The sequence below is a fragment of the Apodemus sylvaticus genome, chromosome 10 (genome assembly GCF_947179515.1).
Source record: "Apodemus sylvaticus chromosome 10, mApoSyl1.1, whole genome shotgun sequence".
NCBI lineage: Eukaryota > Metazoa > Chordata > Mammalia > Rodentia > Muridae > Apodemus > Apodemus sylvaticus.
In genome coordinates, this window is record NC_067481.1 from 64,214,302 (window position 1) to 64,241,291 (window position 26,990).

A 26,990-nucleotide genomic window follows, 5' to 3' on the forward strand; every position below is an offset into this window, starting at 1 on the left:
GGGGAGGGGAGGGGAAGATGGAGAAGGGAATAAGACCCCCTCCTCCCTCCCATGTACACTCTGGCTCCCTGGGAGAGCCTGAGCAGCAGGCTGGGGTTTGTTTTAATTTTTTTTAAAAGACAGAGTCATTCTATGTAGCCCCGGCTGGCTTGGAACTCACTTATGTAGACCAAGATGACCTGAAAATCACAGAGATTTCTCTGTGGCCTCTGAAGGATTAAAGGCATATGCAACTACCCTGGGTCCTGGCTGGCCACTGAGCAGGGAACTTGCTCAGTGAGTTCAGGGAGCAGAGTGACTAGGAGACCTGGGTCTCTTGAGAAAATGACCACAAAGGTCTATGCCTACTAGATGTGCAGTTTCTAAGGGGGCTCTGTCTCTGATGAGGCCAGTGTTGCCCTTGCATCCTCAAAGCAGCCTGTGGCCACTTTCTTAGCTCGGTTTCCCTACCTCTGAAATCAAAGGGCAAATCTGTTCGAGGGGCACACTAGTCAGGTGTGGCTAGACTCAGGCAGTCCAGCCTTTCCACAGGCTAAAGCATGGAGAGGGAGCAGAATCTTTCTCAAGGACAAGAGACCAGCTAGTCTCTGCTCTTTGAGTCTAGTCTGCCCCCCTGAGGCATAGCAACCACCACCTGCTCAGAGCTTCTTAGCAGGGTGCTAGGACACAGGCCCTCCAGAGCAGGCATTGCTGTCACATGATGATCCCAGGTTGTGGGAGTGTGGGAACTGGCTAGGAGCCAGTCTGCACCCTCCACCCCTCACCCCTACCATACTCTTCTGCTTGCGGCTCTCACCCTGTATGAAGTAGGAAGAGCCAGGCCTAAGAAGCCTGAGGCACCCAAGCGTATTTCCTGGAGATGTTGGTGGGGACCCAACCTATAGCCTCCAGAATCTCTGATGAACTGCACCACGGAAAGTCCTCAGGGAACCTGGCCTTCCCCAGACAGCTCAACATTCTCACTCCCTTCTGGCCAAACTGTCCCCTTGCTATTCTCAAAACTACAATTAACAAAGCAGACTCGTACCACAGAGCTTTCCTTCCTCTGTAGCTCCCCACCACCTCCACTGTTCTTGCCCTGAGTCTTAGCTTACCTGCTGCTATCTCAGTATACCTTCTCTGGCTCCCTAATTTCAACCTACAAATGCCATGCTGTTCCTGAGCCCCTCTCTGCTCTTTTATTTCCACTTCTGCCCTTCCGACATGCTCTGGACTGTAATCAACTGGCTTGCTCACCGTCTACCTTATGGTGTCCCTCCACTCTGTCAGAAACTCTATCAGGCCACAGAGCACACCCTGCCCCATGCAGTAGCCCACAGGTCCACAAGAATCTATCTGATCTGAGTGAATCACAGCCCTGCCACTCAAGGCAGGAAAGCCTTATTCTGAGATGGCCTTTGAAGTCTCCTGAGATAAAGAAAAGGAACTAGAGAGGAGTATATACCCATCTTCTCAGCATAAGCCTCCCAGTAAGGATTTGCTGGTCCTTACTGTGCTCTGATATTCAGCCCACACGCTGATGTCAGCCAGGACACTGCTCAGGCCAATGGCTCTCAGAATCTACACTCAGCCTGGCACTATGCATTCAGGGATCTTCTCCACTGGTTTTCCACACTGGCCCTGGCCCAGTCTGCTGCCTAATCTACCTCAGCATGCTCTTCTTGCCTTCAACTCAGGACACTGGTGCTCCACAACCCACAACTAAATAAAGACCAAAGTCCCCCTTCAGCATCTGTCACTTAGCCCCATCTTTACTGGCCAGGCCCAATAATAGTCTGCTTCCTCCTGCACTTAAGAGACCAAGGCAGGAGGATCACAAATGGAAGGCCAGCCTGGGCTGCAGAGTGAGATTATCTCAAAATGAAAACTCAAAAAAGAATCAAGTTTAATGGTGAATGCCTTTATCCCAGCGTTCAGGAAGCAAAAAAGCAAGTGGATTTCTATGAGTTTGAGGCAAGCCTGGTCTACATAGTGAGTTCCAGGATAGCCAGAGTTACATAGTGAGATCCTGTCACAAAAGCAGAACAAAACAAAACAAAGAAATAAAAGGGAAAGGGGGCTGGGGTAGGATTAAGACACTTGGGGCTAAGGAGATCTGTTAATGATTCAAGTACTTGATTCGGTGATTCAGTGCTTCTCTAGCAGTTTGAGGCCCTGGGTTCAAGTTTCACTAGTCAAGTGTGGTGACTCATCCTTAATCCCAGCACTCAGGGGGCTGAAGCAGAAGGACTGCAGCGTGAGCCAGCCTAGGGTAGAAAGTAAGACTCTAGTGAGACAGTGTTCACTGTCAAGATGACAGGATCTAGAATCACTTGGGAGGAAGGCCTCTGGGCAAGCCTGTAGAGATTATCTTCATAATGTTAACTCACACAGGAAAAGCCGTCCTAATTGTAGCAGAGGCTTTCCTGGACAGGAATCCTCACTAGGAGGCCCTAGTTGCTCCAGAACTGTCCATGAAGACCAAGCTGGCCTTGAGCTTACGGAAATCACCCTTCCTCTGATTTAGGTGTGTGCTACCATGCTGCTTTCTAACCCTTATCTGTGGACAGGATGTGACCAGGTTCATGGTAGGGAAGTGAGTCAGATTAAACTTTTTCTCCCTTAAATTATTTTTGTCAGACAGTTCATCACAACAATGGGGGTAGGATTAAGACACTTGGGGCTAAGGAGATCTGTTAATGATTCAAGTACTTGATTGCAAGCATAGGAGACTAAATTTGGATCCTTGGCATGCGTGTAATAAACCAGTCATGGTGGCATATCCTTATAATACCAGAGCAGAAAGAGAGAGACAAGATCCCAGGAGTGTGTTGGCCTGCCAACCTATTCTATTTTTTTTTTTTTCAAGACAGCATTTCTCTGTGTAATCCTGACTGTCCTGGAACTCACTCTGTAGACCAGGCTGGCTTCGAACTCAGAAATCCGCCTGCCTCTGCCTTCCAAGTGCTGGGATTAAAGGCGTGTGCCACCACCGCCCGGCCAACCTAGTCTATTAAGCAAGCTTCAGGTTAAATGAGAAATGGTGTCTCAAAAACTAAGGTGACGTCCTGAAGCAAGCCTTTAATCCCAGCACTCTGGAAGCAGAGAAGCAGGCAGATCTGATCTCTGTGAGTTCCAGGACAGAATATGCATATATATATATACACACACACACACACACACACACACACATGCCCTGGAGCCTGGGGGTAGGAATAACTATATAACCATCCTCCATAGCTCAGGTGTTCAAAACAAAATCCATATGCAGGGGTAGTAAGGAGGCTTCCTCTCACTGTGGAGTAGCCGTGACCTTTGTGGAGAATCCCACCCTAGCTAGGAAGTGTTTTGCTTGACAAGGCTAGAACAGGCCAATGCCACTGAGTAAATACAGTCCTAGCTGTAATTCCTATCATAAAAGAGCAGAATTTATGGTAGACCAGAGGGCTTGAAGTGAAAAGCTCTTTTTAATAGTCATAGTAGCATTGTGCTCAGACCCTAGTCAATGTCTCCACTTTTCATTTAAGACAGTTGAAGTCTATAGTCGAGAGACTCACTAAGGTCACACAGCCTGAAAAAAAATTGGCCAACATGAAACTTGCTCCAGGTAATCCCAGGTTTCTACACACCTCAATGCTGGCCAGGCCTTGACTTGACCACCAAGTGTGGATACAACCACCCATCAGACTGGGACCATAGACCCTGGCCCTCTCAGCTGGCTGTGTTGAGGAACTGGGCTGACAGCCAGTTCGGTGCTTCAAGGGACAGCTCTGCCAGGGAGGCCAAAGAGACAAAATAGATAACACTCTACACTGAGATGCCATGCGCAGACTTAGAAAAAAAAAATGAGGCCTTCCATAAACCACACAGGGCCATGGGTCTGGGAAGCAGCATGGAAGAAAGAGTCACTGCAATTTGAAAGACCCAGCAAGGGCCTTTAGACTAGCTCGGTGGGTAAAAGTGCTTGCTGCCATGCCTTCTTAGAACCCCCATAGCAGAAGAGAGAACCAACTCTTATAGGTTGTCCTCAGACCTCCACACAAATGCATGGATGGATGGATGGATGGACGGATGGATGGATGGATGGATGGATGGACGGACGGACGGATGGATAGACAGATACACACATACATACATATATACATACATACATACACACACACATAAAATAAATAAAATGTATTAAGACTGTAAGACCCAACTCTATGATTTTAATGGCTTTCAACCTGTAAAATGGGGGTGTGACCAAAATCCTAGCACTATATGTCTCTACCATGAATAGTATGTGCCCAACAAAGACTGGAGTCATAGCAATCACTGTCCCCATCACTGAGCTTCAGGGCCACACAGCTCACTGCTCTCTGACTGCAGCTGAGCCTCCATATTATAGAAGTTAAGAGACATGTCCCTTCTCCAGTTGTTACAAGCATGCAATCAAACAGTTCTTTACATGTTTATGGGCTTGATCAGAAACTAGCCCTATGTCACAGTACCTCCACGGGACATGGGGCATGGAGCCGAGTTGGACCCTCCCCAGTCTCCAGGGAACTCTTCTCTGCCTAGAAGCCCTGAGTCTTTGAGTTTGTTTATTGGCTACCCAATTCCTGCAATAGGCAGCTGGGAAAGAAAGTGCACTGCTTTCATAATAAATGCGCATCCAGGCACCCATGCGCATTTATTGAGCACCTGATACATCCCACTTCCAGAACTCTACTTTAAGAGAAACTACAGGCCTGGATCTAAAATCCATTCTGATGGACTGTTAGCTGTCCTGTCAGCTGAGTGGCTCTGAGCATTCTACTTCTCCCCAATAGCTTCACTGGTTCTATGTGCCGGAGATAGTAGCAAGATCCACCTCAAGATGGTAACAAGCTATAAAGCACCAAGAGCTTCAGGTACAAGGAAGTACTCAACTCACAGGGTGGTATGAGCTGCACAGTGTTCCCTAGACAACGAGGACAAGGGTCTTGAGATGAGCCAATAGAGACATCCTCCAGGTTTCTACCACCTCATTAATCAGAGTACCCTGGCTGGCTGGCTGGCTGTGATGCCACCTAGTGACCCTGGCAGTCTGCCCATTTACTGGCAAGGACATCTGGGGGCAAAGACAAGGGTAGGGTTAACTTCTAACTAAGACCAGGCATGTTAGGACTCTAGCCACCTACAAGAGGCTCACCCACCAGGGCCCACTACCACCAATCACACACAGCCATGACTCCTGGGTCTCTGCACACAATAGACCCCCAGTAAATATCTGCAGCCTAAATTGCCAGTGGTAATCAAGTAGCCTAAATAGAGCGCCACTGAAGATTGGCAAGCAGGCAACAAATGTCTGCTCACCTTTCTCCTCTGCTCACCCCTCTACCTACTAGTGAGCGAGCATTCTGTCATTTCCAGCCAGGCTCTTGCTCCAGCTATTTCTCTACCTGGGATGCTGTTTCCTCTGAATATCTCACATGCTGCACACTAAGCTAAGATAAGCTGAACTTCAGACCCTAGATGTATACCAGTTTTTTCACAGCAGAGAGTAGTATTCTTTTCTTGCACCAGGCTTCAAAAAGGACAGTACAAGAATCTGACTTCTGTTGTGCCCCCAACACTGGCCCACAGAGGCAGGTCTAGGACAGGGTTTCCCTATGTGGACTGCTTATGCTTGAGGATTCTGGCTCAGATGATGAGAAGGGAAGAGGAAATGCGCTAGGAGTGAGCAGAAAGGAGTTCAGTGGGGTGGAATGGGGTGGGGTGGGGTGGGGTGGGATGGAGAAAAAGCATCATCTGCTTTGTTTACATTTTGGGGGAGGAGTGACCCTTGTGCAAGTTAAAGGACAACTGAAGGGGTCAGTTCTTTCCATCATGTAGGTTCTAGGGATCAAATTCAGGTAGGATTTCAGGCTTGGTAGCCAGCACCCTACCCACTGAAGTATCTTTTTGTTTGTTTTGTTTTGTTTGAGACAAGTTTCCCTCTGTATCACAGGCTGCCTTAGCTCTGTAGTCTAGGTTGGCCTCAAACTCAGAGATCCACCTGCCTCTGTCTCACAAGTGCTGGGAATAAAGGTATTTGCCACCACCTCCACCACCATGTGAATTTTCTTTCTTTAAAGTCACAATAAGGATTTGAACTTCAGCCAGGGCTCATAACCAAGAAGCCCTACTGCCATATGGGACACAGCCAAGAACAACAGTAAGAGAGATGGTGAGGCAAGCTTCACCCACCTAGGATGGTAAGACTGGAAATTTCAGGTGAATTGCTGAAGAATTTACCCCCCACTTCCTAACCAACGGGTAGACTTCAAGATAAGTATGAAGCAGCTGGTTGTTCATGCCTGTGATCTCAGCACTTGGGAGGCTAAGGCAGGAGGATGACCATGACTGAAGACCAGCCTGGGCTACATAATGAATTCCAAGCCATCCCAGACAACAGTGAGACCCTGTTTCAAAAACACTAAAAACAAAAACAATAGGAATTAGGTTTGTGGGCTGCATGGGACAGGAGGACCCCTTGGGCCAACATACATGTAGCATAGTAGCTGTATCTGGTTACTAACAGGTATCCAAAAATTCTAGACACATGAATAAATGAATGAATGCATTAGTACTGACTGCCATCTGGCAACAGGAGGGAAGACACAGGGCCTATCCTCTGATTTCATCTCCTGAGTGTTTACTTCAGGCCAAGTTCAACAGCTTGGGTTGGGACAGCAAAAGAGCTAAGAGGAGATGGCAGGTGGGCCCTGAAGCAGCTGTGCTGTGCTGTGCTATGCTGTGCTGCGCTCTGATTGTCTGTGCTGTGCTGTGCTGTGTGGTGCTGTGCTGTGCTGTGCTTAGCTGGACTGGACTAGGCTATGCTGTGCTGTGCTGTGCTAAGCTGGGCTAGACTGTACTGTGCTGTGCTGTGCTGTGCTGTGCTGTGCTGTGCTGCTCTGTGCTGTGCTGTGCTGTGCTGTGCTGTGCTGTGCTGTGCTGTGCTGTGCTGTGCTTAGCTGGACTGGACTAGGCTATGCTGTGCTGTGCTAAGCTGGGCTAGACTGTGCTGTGCTGTGCTGCGCTGCTCTGTGCTGTGCTGTGCTGTGCTGTGCTGTGTGGTGCTGTGCTGTGCTGTGCTTAGCTGGACTGGACTAGGCTATGCTGTGCTGTGCTGTGCTAAGCTGGGCTAGACTGTGCTGGGCTGGGCTGCGCTGCGCTGCTGTGCTGAAGGCCTCCCCTGGGACAGAGCGTGGTGAATTCCAAAGGAAGCTGAGCCAAGAGATACAGAAATCTTGGGTGGAGGGGAAGAGCACTAGAAAGGAGACTCTGTCTGACCACCTGAATTACACTCAGCTTGAGTTACAAAGGAAGCTGTCAGCCTCTGAGAAGCCTATAGATCCTATAGTACAGTATAGAAGGTGGGCAGCTATTTGCCTGAGACCACACGGGTAATCAGTGGCTGATGAACTGTGCCTTTTCCACAGTGGGCAGATCAGCCCTTATCCTACCAGGACTCCTGTGTCCACGAGACGTACCCCAGTCATCTTGGTTGGCTTGTGATAAAGGTGCATTCTCACATGAGTGCATGAGTGCATGACGACACAGGCAGGCGGGCTCTTCATTCACAGGCTGGTCCTGGTCATCCCTCGTTATGAGCAGGCAGGGCTCATAGACAACAGGTAATCTCAGTGCCTGCACACACTCGGTCTGCCGTACACAGCTGTTTACCAGATGAAATATATTACTGCTACAAGCAGCCACAATGGCAAAGAAAACCGGGTTCTTTTGTGGCCTTTCCTGCCTCCTAGTCAGCGCCAAGGGGACCTGGGTTTCACTGTTGCCCTTTTACAACTGAACTGAGCAGGCCTACGGGAAAGACTCAATACCCTTCCCCCTAATCAGAAGGCTAGCCCACCCCTCAGCTACCAGCTGTTCTGCAAAGGTATCTGCCCCCAGGTCCCTGAGCAGTGGAGTAGGGTACCAACACAAGGCTGTTAGCCACTAAAGGAAGGAATGGGCTTCAGGATGCAGAACTCCCCAACACTTCTTGCTGTGTCTGAGTCCTGGTTAGTACTCTGAAACAAACCCCAGTCCTCTCTGCTTTGTCTGACACCAGCAGCCCTAAAAGAAACCAAAGGGGCCAGAGGCCCATGCAAGGAGCAGGGCTGCGCTGGGCAGTGGTGGCGCACGCCTTTAATCCCAGCACTTCGGAGGCAGAGGCAGGTGGATCTCTGAGTTCGAGGCCAGCCTGGTCTACAGAGTGAGTTCTAAGATAGCCAGGACTATACAGAGAAACCCTGTCTTGAAAAACCAAAAAAAAAAAAAAAAAAAAAAAAAAAAAGGAGCAGGGCTGTCTTAGAGCCGAGCCCACAGTAGAACACATGTTCTACACCTGGCTTGGCTATTAAAAAGTTGTGTGTCCCTCCAGACCTCAGTTTTTCCATCTATGAAAAATGGGCCTGGACCACTCTGATGTCCCTTCCCCAGTATCCTCTGGTCTTGGCACTACAGGATAGAAAGACCCAGTTCTGCCAAAAGAAAGTTAAGTGACCTTCAACCACCAAAGCAGCCCTTCCTGGATCCATGGTCAAGCTACACTGAGGTCACCAAGGATGGCCAGAAACCTAGTCCTCCCAGGACATAAGGACAAATGCCCTTAAAAAGCAACTCTGCTTGTGGCCACTACCCAATAGTAACAAGTGGTAGGGTGGCACTTGGGAAATGGAGGCACGTAGACTGGCAGTTCAAAGCCTGCTGTGAAACACCAACACTAACAACATAGAGGCTGAGGGTACAGCATGGTGGCAAGGCAGAGGTGCTTCGTTCCAAGGGGCACACATGCATACAAGCTGAGCCATACCCAGGAGAATCCACCAACCATAACAATAGCCATAAAACCATATACTGCTCCCTACCATAAATACAGATGTATAGCCACCAGACTGCATCACTTATGCATGAGCACAAACTCACAGACTACACAACCTCTTACAGGTAACTAAAGCATGCATGATTTGGAAACTTGACAAAAACCAACACCCTCTAACATAATGTATTATTAGTCAGAGTTCTCCAGATGAACAGAACTCATAGAATGGGGGAGGGGGGGAGACAGAGACAGAATGAATTTATTAGAGTGGCTTACAGGCTGTGGTCCAGCTAGTCCAATGGCTGTCTACCAACAGAAGGTCAAAGAATACAATAGTTTTTCAGTATATAAGGCTAGACGTTTCAGCTGGTCTAGATGTATATGCCAGAATCCCAGAGAAGTAGGCTGTAATTCCAGTGAAACAGACTTGCCTGCAGGAATAAGGGCAAGCAGGCAAAGAGAGCAAAGTCCTTCTTTCATGTCCTTTATATAAGCTGCCAGAAGAAAGTATGATCCAGATTAAAGGATAGCCAGATGTGGTGGTGCACACCTTTTCATTCCAGCACTTGGGAAGCAGAGGCAGGAGAATCTCTGTCTTTCAGGCCAGCCTGGTCTACGGAGAAACCCTGTCTCAAAGAGACTAGGGGTGGGGGTGTTAGATCTTCCCACCTCTAAAGATATGGAGCAAAAGTGGGTCTTCCAACTTCAAATTATTTAATGAAGAAAAATCCCTCACAGGTGCTTGGGTTTTTTCCAGATGTAGTCAAGCTGACAACCAAGCAGTCACACACACACCTACATCCAGTGACCTCATTAGACACAGTGGCAAACCCAGTAGCACAGTGTTTCTTAACCTGTGGACCAAGACCCCTTTTGCAATCCAATAACCCTTTCACAGGGTCCCCTAACCCTAATTCGTTGGAAAAAACAGGTTCATAACAACAATAGCAAATTAGTTATGAAGTGGGAATAGAAACAATTATATGGTTAGGGGGTCACCACAACATGAGGAACTATATTAAAAGGTCACAGCAAGCCAGGCAGTGGTGGCACACACCTTTAATCCCAGCACTTGGGAGGCAGAGGCAGGCGAATCTCTGAGTTCGAGGCCAGCCTGGTCTACAAAGTGAGTTCCAGGACAGCCAGGGCTACACAGAGAAACCCTGTCTCGAAAAATACCAAAAAAATAAAAATTAAAAAAAGGTCACAGCAGTAAGAAGTTGAGAACCACTGCAATAACCCCATTATTTGGGAGGCTGAAGCAGAGGAATCATGAGTTTGAAGCCACCCTGGACTACATATAAAGGCCTTGTTGGGAAAAGAAAACAAGAAAGAATAAGTCCAGATAAATAAGCAAAGGGCTGCTGAAGAGGCACACACCTGCACGCCAGCGCTGAGAAGGCCAAGGCACCAAGATTACTATGAACTTAAGGCCAGCTGGACCACATAGTGAGATCCTATTTCAGAAAAATGAGGAGCAGGGGAAGACTGACTCGACCATGAATTCACACCTGGAAGTGTGTACCCATCTCCTCAGATGGGTAAATTCCACACAGGGGTGGTGCCCAGCCCATAGGAAGAAATTCAAATAAATCAATCATGTGCAGACAAGGAATCTTTGCCATAATCTGGCAGACTCATCCATGCAGGTAAAGTGAACTGTTTTTTAATAGCCACTACATTAATACGCTTATTAATAAAATAAACTTTTCAGGACTGATGTTTGCATGCTGACAACATGCCTACTGTACCTTTTCAATAGCACACATTGATGGTGGTGGGTAGTGACCAGGGAGAGTCTGGTGCTACTCCTGACACCCCTGTGCCAGGCAAGGGACAGTCTATGGTTTTTCCATCTGTTGAATTTAGCTGCCATTCAAGATGCAAATTCAACATATTCTTCTGTCTAGGAAGCTTTCCACCCTCAGTCTTAGAAGCCTTTCCAGTGCAATCCATCTAGCAGCTGAAATCGTCCAAGGCCCACTTCAGAGGGCTTGGGTGGCTAAGACTGCACTGTGAAGACAAAAGAAGAAAAGAGGCTGGCTACAGGGTGGATGAGGACAGGGTAGTTCAGAGTGAGGTCTGGGGGTTGTCTGAACATAGGAAGGTTGTGCCCTGTGCCAGGCCTGCATGCTTCCAGTGAGAGGCTATAGAGCTAGGACAGCAGACCCTGATTCTCAGCAAGACCAGACAAAAAGAAGAGTCAAGAGATGAACACAAGCCTCTGAGCTTGGTAACTCTGAGGGAAGGTTACCTGGCTCTGGGTGAGGCTGGGTTTGATCCTTTCCAGCCTTGTATGTCTGGCCAAATCAAAGTCTTTGCTTGAGTCCAGGGCTCGGCATGGGCCAAGAGCCTTCTGGGTCTCTGCACATAATAGGGTGGCTTCCTCAGCCTCTTGTAAGAAAGACTCCTTGTCCAAGATACTTGTTAGAGGTTAACAGCAGGGAAAAAGACCTCCCAGGGGTCTGTGGACAGAGAGATGAGTAAAGTGACTATCTGGGTGGTCCAATAGGCTGCCAGCTCCTAAGAGTAATACTCCCCATCTACGACTGCCCATAGATACACAGAACAGAGGATAGATAACCTGTAGTGCACTATGCCAATCGGGTGTCTGCACTAAATCTGGCATCAATATGGTGACCTCCCAGGAGTGGGGGAACTACCAGGTTGCTGGGATTTGAACTCAGACCTTTGGAAGAGTAGTCAATGCTCCTAACAGCTGAGCCATCCATCTCTCTAGTCTTTTTCTACCTCTTACTGTGGGGTGGAGTTTAGACAATGTTAACATACCTTGGATGGCATTATATGAGAAAGGCGGAGTACATACTTCAGGTACCTACAAGAGTGGCAGCATACACAACAGGGTTAACGCTATGACAGGCAATGCAGCTGCTTTAGAGACCAGAACATGGGTAAATATCTTCCTTTTAACTCGTCATATTTTCCAAAAGTTCTATAATAAGCCTGTTCTCCTTTTATAGCAAGAAAAAAAAGCTATTAAAGTCATCAAATACTTTACAAGTCCAAACATACAGCACGACTCTTTCATTCTTTGCATTTATTGTGCTCATCCCATATTGGTTTTTAGGAATTTAGGACATACACACACATATAGTGTGAGTGAGTGTGTGTATGAGTATGTGTGTGTGTGTGTGTGTGTGTAGGAAAATTTGCTACAGTCAGTTTTCTTCAACCACAACTGAACTTGGGTCATCAGGCTTTGTAGCAGGCCCTTTACCTGCTAAGCCATCTCACCAGCCCTATTTCTTTTTTGAGATGAGGGTCTTGGTATTTTGCACAGGCTAATCCTGAACTCCTGCTGCACTCAACCTGGAAAAGAGTTGGGATGACAGGTCTGGTTCTCCTACTTTTGAGCTTCTCTACAGTCAGCATACTCAGATTATCAAACTAGGAAATATTTAGAATTGGGACGATTTGTTTTGTTTTGTTTTCAAACACAGGAACTCTTCATTATACAGCCCAGGTTGACCTCAGTCTTGCTAGCCTATCAACCTCAGCTTCCTGAAGCACTAGAGATTCAAGTGTGCACCACTATTGCTAGCCTTATGATACATCAAGATACATCCTTCTGCTTCCATAAAAACCTACTCTCATCCTCCTGTGTGTGCCCTGGGTGAGGCTGAGGAAAGGGCAGAGTCCCGCAGCTTAAGAGGCAATCTTCTTGCTAAGACCCAAAGACCAGTATTAAATTTAGCTGCCTGCTCCATACAAGCAGAAGTGGGCAGAAGCCAACTGAATTGGAGCCTCTTACTGGACTAGAGGAAAGAAAGCAGATGAGGAGTGTGAATTTAGGGATTCAAGGCATGAAAAGCACGGGGAGAGAGAGCAGCATTACAGGGGGCAAACTTGGCAACAAAGTTTAGTTAGCGGTTTCCCCAGGGCAGGCGACGGAGCCGGGCTCAGAATGTAAGAATGTACCTCCTGGCCAGGCAACCAAACCTTTGCCAACTACAAGAGGCCAAGTGCTGAGCTCTATCGAGGCCCAGCGGGTACCTCTGAGCACAGTTCTGCCAGGGTAAGAAAGTGTCGGGGCGCTCCCCGCGCCTCGTCCGTGAAGGACGGCGCAAAGAAGAACCAAGGCTGTGGCCCGGGGGAGGGGGGAGAGCGGTAACCCTCCTCTTAGCTAGGCAGCCGCACACAGCCCGAGAGCCCTGAAAGTACCTTCGCAGGTCTGGAAGCCACGCCTCCGGCTTTGCATTCCCGGAAAGAGGCCCGGCTCTGCCAGGGGCGGGGCCTTGGCTGCCGGTCCCAGCAGCGCGGAGCATGACGGGCCAGGCGCTGCCATGGCGACTCAGTGCCCGCCCCACCCCACCCCACCCCGCCCCGTACACCTCCCGGGAGGAACGCTGCTTTAGGGGGGCGCCGCGGGCTGGCGGGCAGGAAGCGCGGGCGTCTGCCCTCCCGCCGCCCGTTTCGGGGTCGTGGAGAGGAGAGGAAATGGCCCCGGAGCAACCACGCAGCTGCCTAATCGTCTGGCCGGACCGCGCCTCTGTAGACTTGGGACCTGGTCTGAGCAGCCGGGCTGGAGAGGGTGTCCTCACTAGGATAATGAATACAGCTCCACTACCAATACAACCCAAGACGACCCCTCTCACGCTCTGCGAGGAAACCGGTCTTCGGGCTGTGCCCCCAACCTGGTGGCCTGCACCAGTGATAAGGCAATCTGGCTCCTTGGTCGTGGGGGTTTGAGATACCATCTCTACCTACCGACACCCACTGCCTGTCACTGCACTGTAAACCTTCCCGCTCCACAGGGCTGCCTCCCCACTGGAATTCCCGCCGTGTTCCTAGTTCTGAAAAGTCAGTCCTCCGGGGTCGCCATGATTCCCTCCTAGCAGCCACAAGCAGCAAAGTGGAATGGGAGCCCGACACTGGCTAGGCCCCTAACAGTCCTAAGGTGTGATAGTTCCGGGGAGTGAGTCTGTTAGATCTGTTCAGAAGTCAAGTGGCAGGGCCCACGCTTTGCCTCTCTACATGGAATGGGCCTCGTCATCCAGCTCTGGCTACCCACAACCCAACAACAGCTCAACCTCCCATACCTCCTCCCTTTCTCGCCTACCACAGGCCTGGCTTCCCTTCTGAGCCGCCACACAAAGGCCTGTTTGTTTGCTTTCACTGCGACTCCCCCCCTGGATCCTATGTCTTTTCTCTGCTACCTGCCGGCAGGGCTTCCTCTCCCAGCCGCCAGCGGGCTGAAGAGGAGGGGCCGAAGGGAAAGAGGGGCAGCCATTGCAGAAAGCCCTGCCTCATGATCACCCCGTGGTTCCTCGAACCCACCTCCCTAGTACAAGGGGCTCTCAGTTTGATGGCTTGACAAATGACGGTGACACTGGTGCCCCTTCAAGGTATCTAGGAATAAAGGGTGCTAGCTGGGTGGGCAATGCCTGGATAGAGAAAGACCAGACAGACTCAGCTAGTCTTCCCCTCTCCGTGTGAACAAGACCTGTTTGTCAGGAAGGCTGCATTGGCTTTCTAAGCAACCTAGAGTCTGCCAGAAGATACGGAGATGAAGGGGACCAGGAGGCCTCCTTGGAGCAGGCAGAAGGATGATGTTTCCAGCTCCTACTCGGTTGGTGGGTGCCCTCTCAGTGTCAACTTTGGACACCCCAGAGAACATTTTGTGTTTCTGAAGCCCTGCACAGCCCAGTGAGCTGAAATAGGCTTTCACGGGCAAAGAAAAACAAACAGCCGCATTCCACACCACCTTCTCTACCTGCAGAGGGAGGCTGCCCTCTCTCCCCATTCAAATAAAGAAATTCGACACTGATACAGCACAGAGATAGGCAATCTGGCCTGGCTCCTCCACCAGAGCTCTTTTATTGCACCCAGCCAAGCTGGGTGGCCTGGGGCGGGTCCTTACCTCCCTGGGGCCTCTCTCCCTTTCCAGGGTGAATTTAACCCCTATGGCCGCTTGCAGGATGAAAACATTATGCCCACCCAAGAATGAAGGAAACCAAAAGAAAAACCCACAGGAAGAAAAACCTCCCTAGTCAGAATCCAACCTCAGAGCTGTCTGTTTCCAAATCTTAAAATTTTCTTACCAGAAAGCAGTGTCATTTCACAGCAGCTGATTATCTATGAAATGGGTGTGTGACTAATATGAAGGGGTGGGTGGTAAGCAGGGTTAATTTGGAGCCCAGTAGTTGTGATTCTCAACTGCTTGAGCTCATGTGGGTCCCTTAACCTTTCTGAGCTTTAGTTTCTTTGACAGAACAGTTAAGAGTTAGAAAGGACCACCCAATACCTGGCACAAAACAGGCACAGATTAACTGATAGCTCTCCTGACAATGAGACAGGCCTTCACTCATCAGAGGAGTCAAAGCTCCCTTCCCTTTGCCTTCACCAACTGGCTTTGTCTACAGGTATCACATCACCTCTTCCCATCTCTGACCTCTAGAAACTTCTGGTAAAGGCCACGGCCACCTACCTGAGGTCCCTAAGCTCCCAGGAGACAGTGTCACCCCAAGGGAACAAAGCCAGCTCCATCAGCGTTATGCTAAGTCTGATTTGGCAAACTCTCTGTTTTTAGTGCTATTTTGAGCCACAGTAGGGATTTTCTGTGCTGTCTCAAAGGTATCACACACAGGATTGCTTCCATCCCCTCTCTGTGCCTGACATGAAAATGTTGTTCTTCCTCTTCTCTCTCTCTCTACCTATTAAAGGATGTAATCCAAACAAAGGTCAGAATCTAGGGTTTGATCCCAGAGCAGCCTGGGACAGCAATGGCCTCTATTCTCTCATACTTAACCTGGTCTTCTGTCTTCACAGTACAACAGAGGAGCTGCAGTTCATCTAACCAAACAGAGCAAAAGAGGTTTCTCATTAGCATCCCTTCACCTCTGGAAGTTTATCCCAGGTCCCTAAGGCTGACCTAGGAGCCTTTTTCTGGCAGCCAGCCTTGCAATGATACCCTTCCCCTCCACCTCTGAAGCTTAGAAATTGGGCCACCCTGTTGTCCTAGAAGGATTGCAGAAGGCCATTGCTGGTTCTGCACTTTCCTTTGAGCTCAGCAAGTCACAACTCATCCTGCAATTGTGATTATTACAGTCCTTTCTGCAGTGCCAGTATGCCCACCCGACTGGACACTTCAAAATGGCAGGGCTATATCTGAGTGGCCACTACCACTCTGCAGCAAGGCTTGCTGAGCCCCCAGTGCTATAGATGTCTTGGCCAGCTGGTTTGTTGTTATAGCGACTGTGGACTGCAGTACTCTGCTGAGGCAACCAAGAATTCCTCCAGACATGACTCAAATATCCCCCAAGTGACAAAATTACCTAAAATTGATAGCCTCTTCTCCATAGCCAATCCTGGTGTCCCTGAAATAAGGGAATGCATACTTCAGCTCTCCCTTAGAACAAGTGGTTATAGATAAGTTATCTTATCCAAATCGTGAGCATGGATCACTTCCCCTTCTAGACTGGAAGTTCCCAGAAGGCAGGACCATTGGAGCAGCTCTCAGCCAGTGACATTAGGTGACAGAGCAATTAGCACATGAAGTAATTTTCCCAACCCAGATCTGGATCACAGGTGTTTTAAAAAATATATCATAGGTGCTTTGGCCATTTAATTGAGGATGCAGGAGTTCTAGGAGGTTGAAGAACCTCTGTAAAATCACATAGAGTCTGGTGACCTCTGGTAATTGGTGATGACTCAACTAGAAAACACTTCTGACTTTAACATTAGATGTCAAAATTCTTTCAAGTTTGAAGTTCACTTGATGCTGGGTAGGGTTTCATCTTCTCAGCCTCACAGGGGCTCTCTACAGCCAGCCCTACATTACCCTGGTAGCCTGTCTGGGATAGGGTAGCAGTGAGTACTGCGTCAAGAGCTGGCTGTTCTAACAAGGCCAGTAACCACTACCCCTTTCCAGTAGGTCATACTTCTAGGAGGAGTATGACTAGCTAGATTGACCTCCCCCAGGCAACAGCAAGTAAGAAGAGACATTTCTGAAGAGAGCCCCTTGTTTTGGGGTTTTTTGACTGATTTTGTTTTGTTTTTTGGTGTTTAGGTTTTTTGTTTGATTTTTGTTTTTTGGGTTTTGTTGTTTGTTTGTTTGTTTGTTTGAGACAGGGCTTCTCTATGTAGCCTTGGCTGTTCTGGAACTCCTTCTGGAGCCCTGGCTGACCTCAAACACAGAGATCCACCTGCCTCTGCCTCCTAGGATTAAAGTGCTAGGATTAAAGGCATGCATCACCACGGCCTAGCTAAAAGAACAATTTGTCCACATCAGACACTACAGTGCTTCATCTGTGTGAACTCAGATCTCTTCATGGTGCCATTAGGAATGTCTAAAAGGAAGGGTGCCTTGCCTTTTGCCTCATAAACAAGCAAAGTGAGCAAAGGAGATAAGTAACCTGCCCAAGCAACAAAACTTAGGTCAGCACCTAGGCAGCCAGGGTGCTTAGAACTACACCTAGGAGAGACTGGAGAGACAGCTCAGCAGTTAAAGGAACACATGCTGCTTCCAGAGGACGGAAGTACAGAGCCCAGCACCCACGAGGGTGGCTCGTAATCACCTGTAACTCCAGCTCCAGGGTAACACATGGCATACCACAGACACACACAGAGAAATAATAAACACTTTTTTTAAAAAAAAATCCACTGAAACTCCAATTTCAGGGGCTCTAACACCCTCTTCTGGCCTCCACAGACACCAGGCACACACTTGGTGCACAGACATACATGCAGGCAAAACACACATAAGAAAGAAAGAGCCAGACAAAACACACATAAGAAAGAAAGAGCCGGGTGGTGGTGGCGCACGCCTGTAATCCCAGCACTTGGGAGGCAGCGGCAGGCAGATTTCTGAGTTCGAGGCCAGCCTGGTCTACAAAGTGAGTTCCAGGACAGCCAGGGCTATACAGAGAAACCCTTTCTTGAAGAAAAAAAAAAAAAACAAAACAAAACAAAGGAGGAGGAGGAAGAGGGGGGAGAGAGAGAGAGAGAGAGAGAGAGAGAGAGAGAGAGAGAGAGAGAAGAGGGAGGAAGGAAGGAACGAAGGAAGGAAGGAAGGAAGGAAGGAAGGAAGGAAGAAAACGAATGAACGAACTATGACTTGGGGATGGCCTTGCAGCCTGTATCACTCAGCACAAGTGAATGTACAAATGAAACTGGTCACACTGCCACTTAAGTCACAAGTTGCTGGGCACTTTCTTAGGGTCCACTCTCATCACTGGGGCAGTCCCTTTGCAAACAGCAACTATGGCCAGAAGCCAGTCATTTTCATGTCCTTCCCCCATTGACCTCCACCTTGCCAGAAGAGAAATAGGCATCAGACTCCCTGTTTTGCAAGTGAGAGTTAGAGGTGACTTTGTCCAGGGAAACAGTCATTGATACCTTGTCCATGTTGCAAAGCTCATTAGCAGTAAGAATAACAGTCCAGCACTGGGATACAGCACAGGGTTAATATGCACTTACCTAGCAAGCTAGGCTCTAGACTCCAACGAGCATCGTAAAAACAAATATCAACCCAACAATAACAGCCAAGTGGTGTGGTGCGGGCTGTGTGCCAGCAGGACCCTCTGACTTTGCTCATTGTAAAATGGAGGAAAATAGAGCCCTCCCAACAGTAGCTGATGCTAGGATTTGAACTCAGGTTGGCCTCACTGAAAATTTTTATGTCCTGAAGCTATAGGACTCTCTTTGCTTTTTAGATCACAAAACACATCAAGGCCGTTGTCACTCTTAATGCTGGTAGCAATTCATATTCCCATTCTTGACAGAAGAAAATGGTGCTGAAGGAAAGGAAAGAGGCCCCCCTAATTCCAGCAGTGGCTGGAATGCAGACATTTTCTCTGATTCTTTATCTATCTGGTACTTGCTGATCTGTCCCAATGATCTGTGCAGTGAGCAGTCTCCCTGCACACCCTTCTGCAAGCTCCTACAGGTCTGGGTAGGTGTTAAACAAACCTGCTGCCTGGTCCCATTAGCCTTCTCCAACAGCGGCAGCAGCCCCACCACACACACACACACACACACACACACAGTGAGCAACTCAGGCCTACAGACTAAGCACAGTCTACCTTTTGCTGACACTGATGGTACTGAGTCCAGAGAGGAAGGGGAAGATTCCTTGGCTGGTTCCAGATCTCATTCACAGCTCCCACCAATGACATACCACTTCCCTATCCAGGGCCCCGCAGCAGCCTTTTCTCCTCTTCACTGTACCCTATTGCCCTAGGCAGGCAACTGTGTAAAAATGGGACATTTGTTGAGTGTCTACCTAGTGGCAACACTTCAAGAGCCTTGAAGACTTAGCACTGGGTTGTTCAACGTGAGCACAGAAATGATGCTCAAAGAAACAATGAACTAAAGAAGAAATGTCTGGTGTGGCCATAGCCCTCGTGCATGTGACTGCCTTCTCTCCTGAACATGAGCCTATTCATCTGTAGCAAGAACACCTCAATTTCTCTTACAGTCCTGTAAGTCCCCCTCTCCTACTCTCAACTCCCAAGGTCCCCCCCCACCCCCACCACACCTCAGCCCTGCACATGCTTCTCAGAGTATCTCTGTCTCTCCCACACCTGCCCTTCTGTTTCAAGGGCTCCAGAACCAGCAGAACAAACTCTTGTCTTTTGGCAGCCAAGCCTCAGCCTGTGCCTCCTGTGGCCTCCCCTCCCTGCTGTCACATTCCAATCTTAGGTCTTCAGTGACCCACCGGAAAGGGGCACAGCTCACCCTCATTCTTGGAGAAACAGGATGAGCCAGTTTCTTCCAGTCCCCTAGGTTTCTTCCAGTGTGTGTGTGTGTGTGTGTGTGTGTGCGCACACACACATACACACACACACACACACACACACTTTCTTCACAAAGAACAGGCACCAGCCAAGGATCAAAGGGACCTCTGAGTGACTGTGAGTTCCTATCCTCTGCACTTCACCTGGGGCCCCTACCAGGAAGCATTCCTAAGCATCTGAGTTCTAGTTCCCACCCCTGGCTGTGGGCCCTGTAAAGAGTCACCCGGGCTCAGCTGCTCCAGCCTCATGTGCAAAGCAGAAGGGCCTATCATTCAGCAATCCACGCTAGGCCACTGACATAGACAAAGAGAGATGACTCATTCTCTTGGAGGTCAGGAGGAGGAGACAGGATGTCTGTTTGGGTCTTGGGAGGCAGATGAAGGGCACCCAGGTGGAAAGGGCAGCCCAGGCAAACTCAAGGGGCTGGCATGGAAATAGTTGAACTGAAAGGAGGGTAGTGTGCAGGAGCAGAGCAGAGGACAGAGAGGACCCTGGGGGCATGCGAAGGAGCCCAGGCTAGCCTCTGTTCAGAAATCAAAAGGAGGCGTCAAGGTAGCTGCTGGAGTTCAGAAAGATGGCAAGGAGACCACCAAGGGAGCCCTGGCACAATGGCTCCTTCACCATTTCTCCTAAGTGGCCAAAACACACAAGCTCCCCAAAGCAGCAGGAACATTCTCCATCCTTCTCTAATCTACCCCACTCTTCCATAAAGATCTTGGCTGTTACCTGGGTCTCACACACCTGTCACTGGGCAGTAACCCGGGAAATGTTTCCTGCTTAGACCCTGACATGGCTTTGAAAACACTAGGTCTTTGCACAGTCTGCATTTGCTGGGGCCTGGCATCCAGGGCCTGTCCCAAAGAGAACCCTGGTCTGAGGGCATCATCACTGCCAATGCCATGACTCCCCTCCCCGGGAACCACAAACACACACATACCACAGCCCAGGCAGCTGGCTGAAGCAGAGAAGGACAAGTATGTGCCGCCGTCGACACAGAAGACAGCCATGAAGAAAAGACGCGGAAAGACGCGGCAGCTGGCCTTCCTCAGAATCACCGACCTAACCATCTATGGATACCTGCAGCTGGAGTCAGCACAGGGATTCTCATTGTACAGACGGAGACACTGAGGCCCAGAGTGGTAAACAGCTCCCTCAGCAGATGGTGGAGCCAGGAGTCATTCGGAGTCCTCCCTGAAGCAGCTCACCCCTCCCCCCACCCCGGGCTGTAGAGTGAGAGATCTGGCTATGCGGGCTATGTGTTCACTTGGGGGGAAATAAAACTATGTATTTGTACATAGCCTCTTGCATACATTAATGAGTCCGGACGGAAGGATACAATGACTTTACAACAGCCACCTGTGTGTGCTGAGGGTCTGTTTAGTCTACATGCTTTCAGGCTATTTGCATGTTCTCAGTGAGACCCTCTCTATGTATTACTTGAGTGAAGAAAAAAGAGCAATTGTAGGGTCTCAATTACTATTTGTTGAAGGAATAGATAGCAGATCTATTCCCAAGGAAATGGATGCCGTTTCAAATTTGGTGTGACCTATCGGTGGTTGTGAAGACAGATTCAGAAAGCTACAACTAGTCATTTTTCTAACCAAATGAATGAGAAGAGATAAAGGACACACAGTAGTAGATTTATTCACTAAACTTTTGTTTTTGCTATATATTGTAGATAGGAACAATACTGTGACCTAAAAACTACTCTGCACATGGCATGAGGGGTGTGGGGGGGGCAGGATTTCATCTTGGGTAAGGCTTTTTAAACCAATGGTCTAGATTTGGGGCCTAAAAGAAATACCACCCCCACCCTCACCCCACCCCCATTCCCAGAGGCCTCATGGATCAGTGGGAATAAAGACACTTCTGAAGCAGAAGGCCCCTCTGCAGAAGTCAGAGGGATGCCTGATTGTCTAGGAAGGTCACATTTTGCCCCCTCCCAAGATGGCCTCTGAAGCATCAATCGCCCCATACAGTCTCCTCTCCAAGGAATTACTGTGATGAGAGCCTGGCCAGGCTTCTGTGGGGAGGCTGCCTTGGGACTAGAATGACTGTGTCGATGCCTTGTTCTTGGGCCCCACATACCCTCTGGGGTGTTGGGAGGAGGGGTGGGAAACTAGACTACTCTCCAGCTTCCAGATCCCAAGGGCCACGTCCCAGAGAAACCTCTGGAAACAGCTGTGTAGTCAGCCAGGAAGGGCCTCCACTCCACTGCCCCCAACCCGGGCCTGGCTGGAGCTGAGAGAAGTGTGGGGAATGGGGGAGGAGGCGGCTAGGATAGGAAGCAGAGCTCCCAGATCTGGGCTCCCATCGCGCTGGCGCCTCCACATCACAGCTTGCCTGGCCCCACTCTCCACCCGCCTCCCCTCCCAGGGCAGCAGACAACTAAAAAAAGATAAAATAAAAAGAAGTAATTCCCCTGCTCTGACGTCAGCTCGAGGTCTTAACAGCCCAGCAGCCGCATGAAACTAGATTGCAACCAGATGTAATGCCCTTGAATTCTCAACACAGCACTGCCGTTGGAAAAGGGGGTGGGAGGGGGCGCGGGGCCCGCTAGAGCCGCGACACAAGCGCTGCGGGAGTGCGTGCGGTGGGCTGCGAAGCGCCGGCCTGGGCTCGCCGTGCAGGCACGCAGCCTCACGTCCCCAGTCCCCAGGAGCCTATTACGCTTGGGTTTAATCCATTCAGAGCCCTCAGGTCCCGGCTTCCCGGGACGAAGGCACAGCTCCTGGCCGCACTCCCGCCCTGCTGTGTGAATGAGCGACCCGGAGCCCCAGGAGAAGCTAGCTGGTCGCTGGGAAAACGGGCGCCCCAGGAAACTGGGGCCGCCGCGACCTGGAGCCTGCCTTGTGTTTCGCTTCCCCTCTGCTCCTCCTTGAAGGCCTCCAGTTGTGACCAAAGCTCCAAATGTCACCTCCCAGCCCTGCCAAACCCTCGCCCCTGCCGCGCTCGGCCGAGTATCCCCCCCCCCTCACAGGTCTTCTTGCCTCCAAAGGCGTGGGACTCGGCCTCGAAAGGGCCCGCAGGCCAGGCCGCCGAGCCGCTTTCGGGAGGGCACCAGGCTAGCGTGTCCCGGGCTCCAGCCGGTGGCGTCACCCCGAAAGGCCCGTGCGCCCCGGGCCTGGTCGCGACGGGACTCCTGGATCGCGGGGACCGCTTCCTGTTCAATGCGGGGCCTGCGCACAGGCCCAGGCGGGGACACGCGGCGAGTGCCGCGTCCTGTGTCACCACGAGCGGCCCTCGCAGCCCGGACACCCGGGAGCAGGCGACACACCTAACCTCCGGCTCCCCGTCCCCACCCAGAACGCACTCACAAAGCTCCCTCGGGCCCGCGCTGCACCGCCCCACATCCCCGCCCCACACTCGATGACACTGGGCCTCAGGTCCCAGCACCCGCGCCCGGCCGGCCACCGACTCTCCAGAATACCCTCATGCAGCTCCTACACGGCCACCAGCGGCCTCACGCCGGCGCCACACAAAGCCAGGCCGCGCGACCCCGCGTCCGCGCCCCACTCGCGCTCGGCCCCCGCCCGGACCCCTGCCCGCTGGGTCCCCACGCCTCGCGCCGCCCCCGCCCAGGTCCTTGTCGCCGCGCCGGGCGCCCCGCTCACCTCGGCGCCCGCGGTCACTCCGGGGCCCGGCGTCCGGCGCTGCGACTTCGCGGCCCGGAGGCCCGCGCGCCCATGGGTGTCCGGCACGACGGCCGCCCAAGCGGGAAGGAGGATGGGCCGCGGCGCCCCCTCCTCGCACCTCGACAAGGCAGCCAGCTACCCTGGCCGCCGCCGCCGCCACCACCGCCTGGCTCTGCAAGCGGCCTGTCCGAGCCCAGGCGCGAGCGGGGGCGGCACCGGGGCGCCGGGAGCCCGCGGCGCGCGTAGCGGGCCCTGACCGCGCACCCGGACGGACCTGCCTGATGCCCGCGGGAGCCTAAGAGAAATGCGATCCCCTCCACACAGGAAGAGCGGCGGGCGGGCGACGTGCGGGGGGAGCAGGAGAGCGAGAGCGCGAGGAAAAAAGTTCCCGGGCGGCCAGGCTGCTCTCGCTCGTGGCCTCGGGTGCCAGGTGGGCCGTTCGCGCCCCGACAGCGCCCCCTGGCGCCTGCGCGCCCCACTGCACGCCCCATGTCCGTCTGGGGGCAGGGGCTTGGCAGAGGACCTGAAGGTGCAGCCCAGCGAGAAAGGCCTGGGGACAGCCACAGGACTTGGTCTGGTGATCAGTCGCTGAGGATTTTGGACTTAGACATGGGGCAGGCCTCTCCCCATCTCCCGTTCACTCCACCACCATATGGCCCTCACCTGTGACCATTTCTTTGGTTCGAGAATCAGTTTCAAATTTCCTCAAGTTAGATGTACAGTGTGTAGTCACCGCACATGTAGCAGCACCTCGCGGGGTACCGAAGCAATGCGGTTCCTGCTTGTCAAGGAGCTGGCATTGTGTAGGGGAGACTCAGACAGCCAACAACGATCAGGTCCATAACCAAGATAATTTTAGAGAGAAATAAGTGCTAGGAAGAAAATCAGCAGGTGCAGGGATGGATTTAGCTGCGAGTGAGAGAAGGCCTGTCTGAACAAATAACTGAAGAGCAGGGAGGCGCCTGCACCAGCTGCACGTGGAAGAGCCTTCCTGGAGAGGAGAAGACAAGGGCAAGGCCCTGAGGCAGGGGTGGCCTTGATGAATATGAACAGTCATTCGGAGGCCGTACCCAATGGGATAAGAAGCGTATATGCTGAATTCTAAACTAAGGCCAGGGCCTGTAGGACTACAAAGAGCCTGAAGGAAATGTGGCTGCCTTCTTAGTGCTGTGGGAAATAAGCCACCAACAGATTTTAAGTGAAAGAATTTTGAGTGGATTAGTAAATGAACCAGTTCAGCTACAGACAGACCTGTGACCCATGGCTACCCCAAGGCTTCTGCTCAAGGCAGCATGGGTTACCTGCCTCATCGAAGCCTGAGCCATTCACCCTTTGCTAGGTGAAGGTCAGATCACCCAAGTCCCCAGGTGACTTGACACAAGCAAGCCACCCTTTCAGTCCTGTTTCTTCATCTGGAGTGTGAGCGGTGTGCTAAGTCCCCCACCTTCGTCCCATACCAGGTACTTCACCCCTTCCACCTCATCCTGTACATCCTGACTGCTTCTCTCTTAGCCCACCACATCGACGAAGGTTCTCCACCTATAACGACAAAGCCGAGACACACCCTAGGTCCTCCCTGCCAACTGGCGGGAAACACAAAGGCTAGGCAGAGAGCAGGGCACGTGGGCACTGTGTTGTTTCTGGGGCCTGCTTTCAACGGTGACTCCAGACCTGGCTTCTGAGCATGGCTTCTTTATTCCCACAAGCCAAGCACAGTGAATGGTCTTTCCAGACATACTCTCTGTCTCTGTCTCTCTCTGTGTCTCTCTGTCTCTCTCTCTGTCTCTCCCTCTCTCTCTGTCTCTGTCTCTCTCTGTCTCTCTGTCTCTGTCTCTTCCTCCTGTCCCCCACCCCCACCCCCTTCTTTTTCTGGTTGCTGGGCCCCTTGGTAACTACAAGAAGCTGGAAAAGGCAAGAAAAAAAAATCAACAACAGGAAAGCTTCCGCCGTCTGGCTCCTACTTCCTCCCTTGGTCTTCTCTCCTCTCCTGAGAACACAGGACTGTACTCGGGCCCTGGATACTCTAGAATGAACTCTTCATCTCAACAGAAGCTGGAAAAGGCAAGAAAAAAAAAATCAACAACAGGAAAGCTTCCGCCGTCTGGCTCCTACTTCCTCCCTTGGTCTTCTCTCCTCTCCTGAGAACACAGGACTGTACTCGGGCCCTGGATACTCTAGAATGAACTCTTCATCTCAACAAGACTTTTTGTTCAAACACATCTATGACACCCATGCCCCCCTTTGCTGTATTTGAAGATCCCTAGGCTTCAGGGATTGGGACTTGGATACCTCTGAGGGCTGGTTTCTCTTACTGCTTCTCTTACTGCTGCCTCACCACAAGCCACTTCACAGAAGAGGGAACAGACTCACACCAGCGGTAGTGAGTCTGGCATCCAGCTACTTGAGAACCAGAGGCTGGACCATTGCCAGAGCCCAGGAATTCAATACCAGCCTGGGCCAGTGGGACTCTATCTCAGTTCCTGTATGTTTATGGTGTGGGTAGAATAGTCTTGAAATCATCTGTGTAAGGTGCCAAGGTGCACAGGCACACCTAGAATTGTTCTCTTGCAATTAATTCATTTTTATTTCATATGTGTTGGTGTTTCACCTGCATGTATGTGAGAGGGTGTTGGATTCCCTAGAACTAGAGTTACAGATGGTTGTGAGATGTCATATGGGTTCTGGGAATTGAACTTGGGTGCTCCTGAAGAACAGCCATCTTTTTTTTTTTTTTTTTAATTTCTGAACCATCTAACCCTTTCTCTTCTCTCTTTTTAACCTTTAATTTTGTTTTATGTGTATCATGGATTTTTCACGCATTTATTACTGTGCACATGAGGCATGTAGTGTTCGTGGAGTCCAGAAGAAGAGATTGGAATCCTTGGGACTGGAGTTATAGACAACTGTGAGCTGTTTCGCGAGTGCTGGGAACTGAGCCCAGGACCTCTGAAAGAGCAGCTAGTGCTCTTAACCACTGAGCCATCTTGTCACCCCACAGATCACTCGATCTGTGGGAGCCTCCTCCCCCTTAGCCATAGAGGTTTCTAAGCAGCCTATCAGAACCTGACTGACATTAATGCTGACCAAGAATGTGCATGCTTCAAGGTGAGAGCCAGGAGCTGAGGGTCACCGTCAGCAGCCCCGGCACCAGGGAACTTGTCTGCTGAGAACCTAGTGAGCACCCTTAGCATGCAGGCGGGCTAGGAGGTGGGCAGACTGCCGCCCAGAAGCCCAGGTACACAGCCTTGGGGCAGGAGTCTCAACCTCAGAGCAAAGGCCGGCGCATCTGGGGGGCTGGAGGGAGGCGCTGTTTGTTTTTATGGGGGTTTTGTTGTTGTTGTTGAATTTTCATCTTATCCTTATTGTGTAGTGCTGAGAAATCGAACCTATGGCTTTGGTGTATGTTAGAAAAGTGCTCTCCCCCTGAACTATGTCTCCAGCTCTGAGACAGAGTCTCAGTATGTAGGGCAGCTTCCCTAATGCTTATGACAGCCCAGACAGACTTCAAACTTGGGCTTCAAACTTCAGACTTCAGACTTCTTTGTTGTTGTTGTTGTTGTTATCTGGTCTTCCTTCCTTCCTTTCTTCCTTCCTTTCTTTCTTTTCTTCTTTCTTTCTTTTCTTTTCTTTCTTTCTTTTTTCTTTCTTTCTTTTTTTTTTTTTTTTGACAGGGTTTCTCTGTGTTAGCCTTGGCTAGCCTGGAACTCACAATACAGACTAGCCTGGCCTCGAACTTACAGATTCTGCCTGAGTCTGCCTCCTGAGTGCTGGGATTGAAGGTGAGTG

General features: G+C 50.7%; 1 protein-coding gene across 4 annotated transcripts in view; it reads right to left on the bottom strand.

Moving 5' to 3' along the window:
* The window catches only part of Rai1 (retinoic acid induced 1), a 96,404-nt gene extending 72,765 nt beyond the window's left edge, over positions 1 to 23,639 (bottom strand). For all 4 annotated transcript variants that reach the window (XM_052194415.1, XM_052194412.1, XM_052194414.1 and 1 more), the window contains exon 1: positions 23,184 to 23,639. The gene's annotated coding sequence lies outside the window, so the exon portion shown is untranslated. The remainder of the gene's footprint in view (positions 1 to 23,183) is intronic.
* Between the last annotated feature and the right edge of the window lie 3,351 nt (positions 23,640 to 26,990).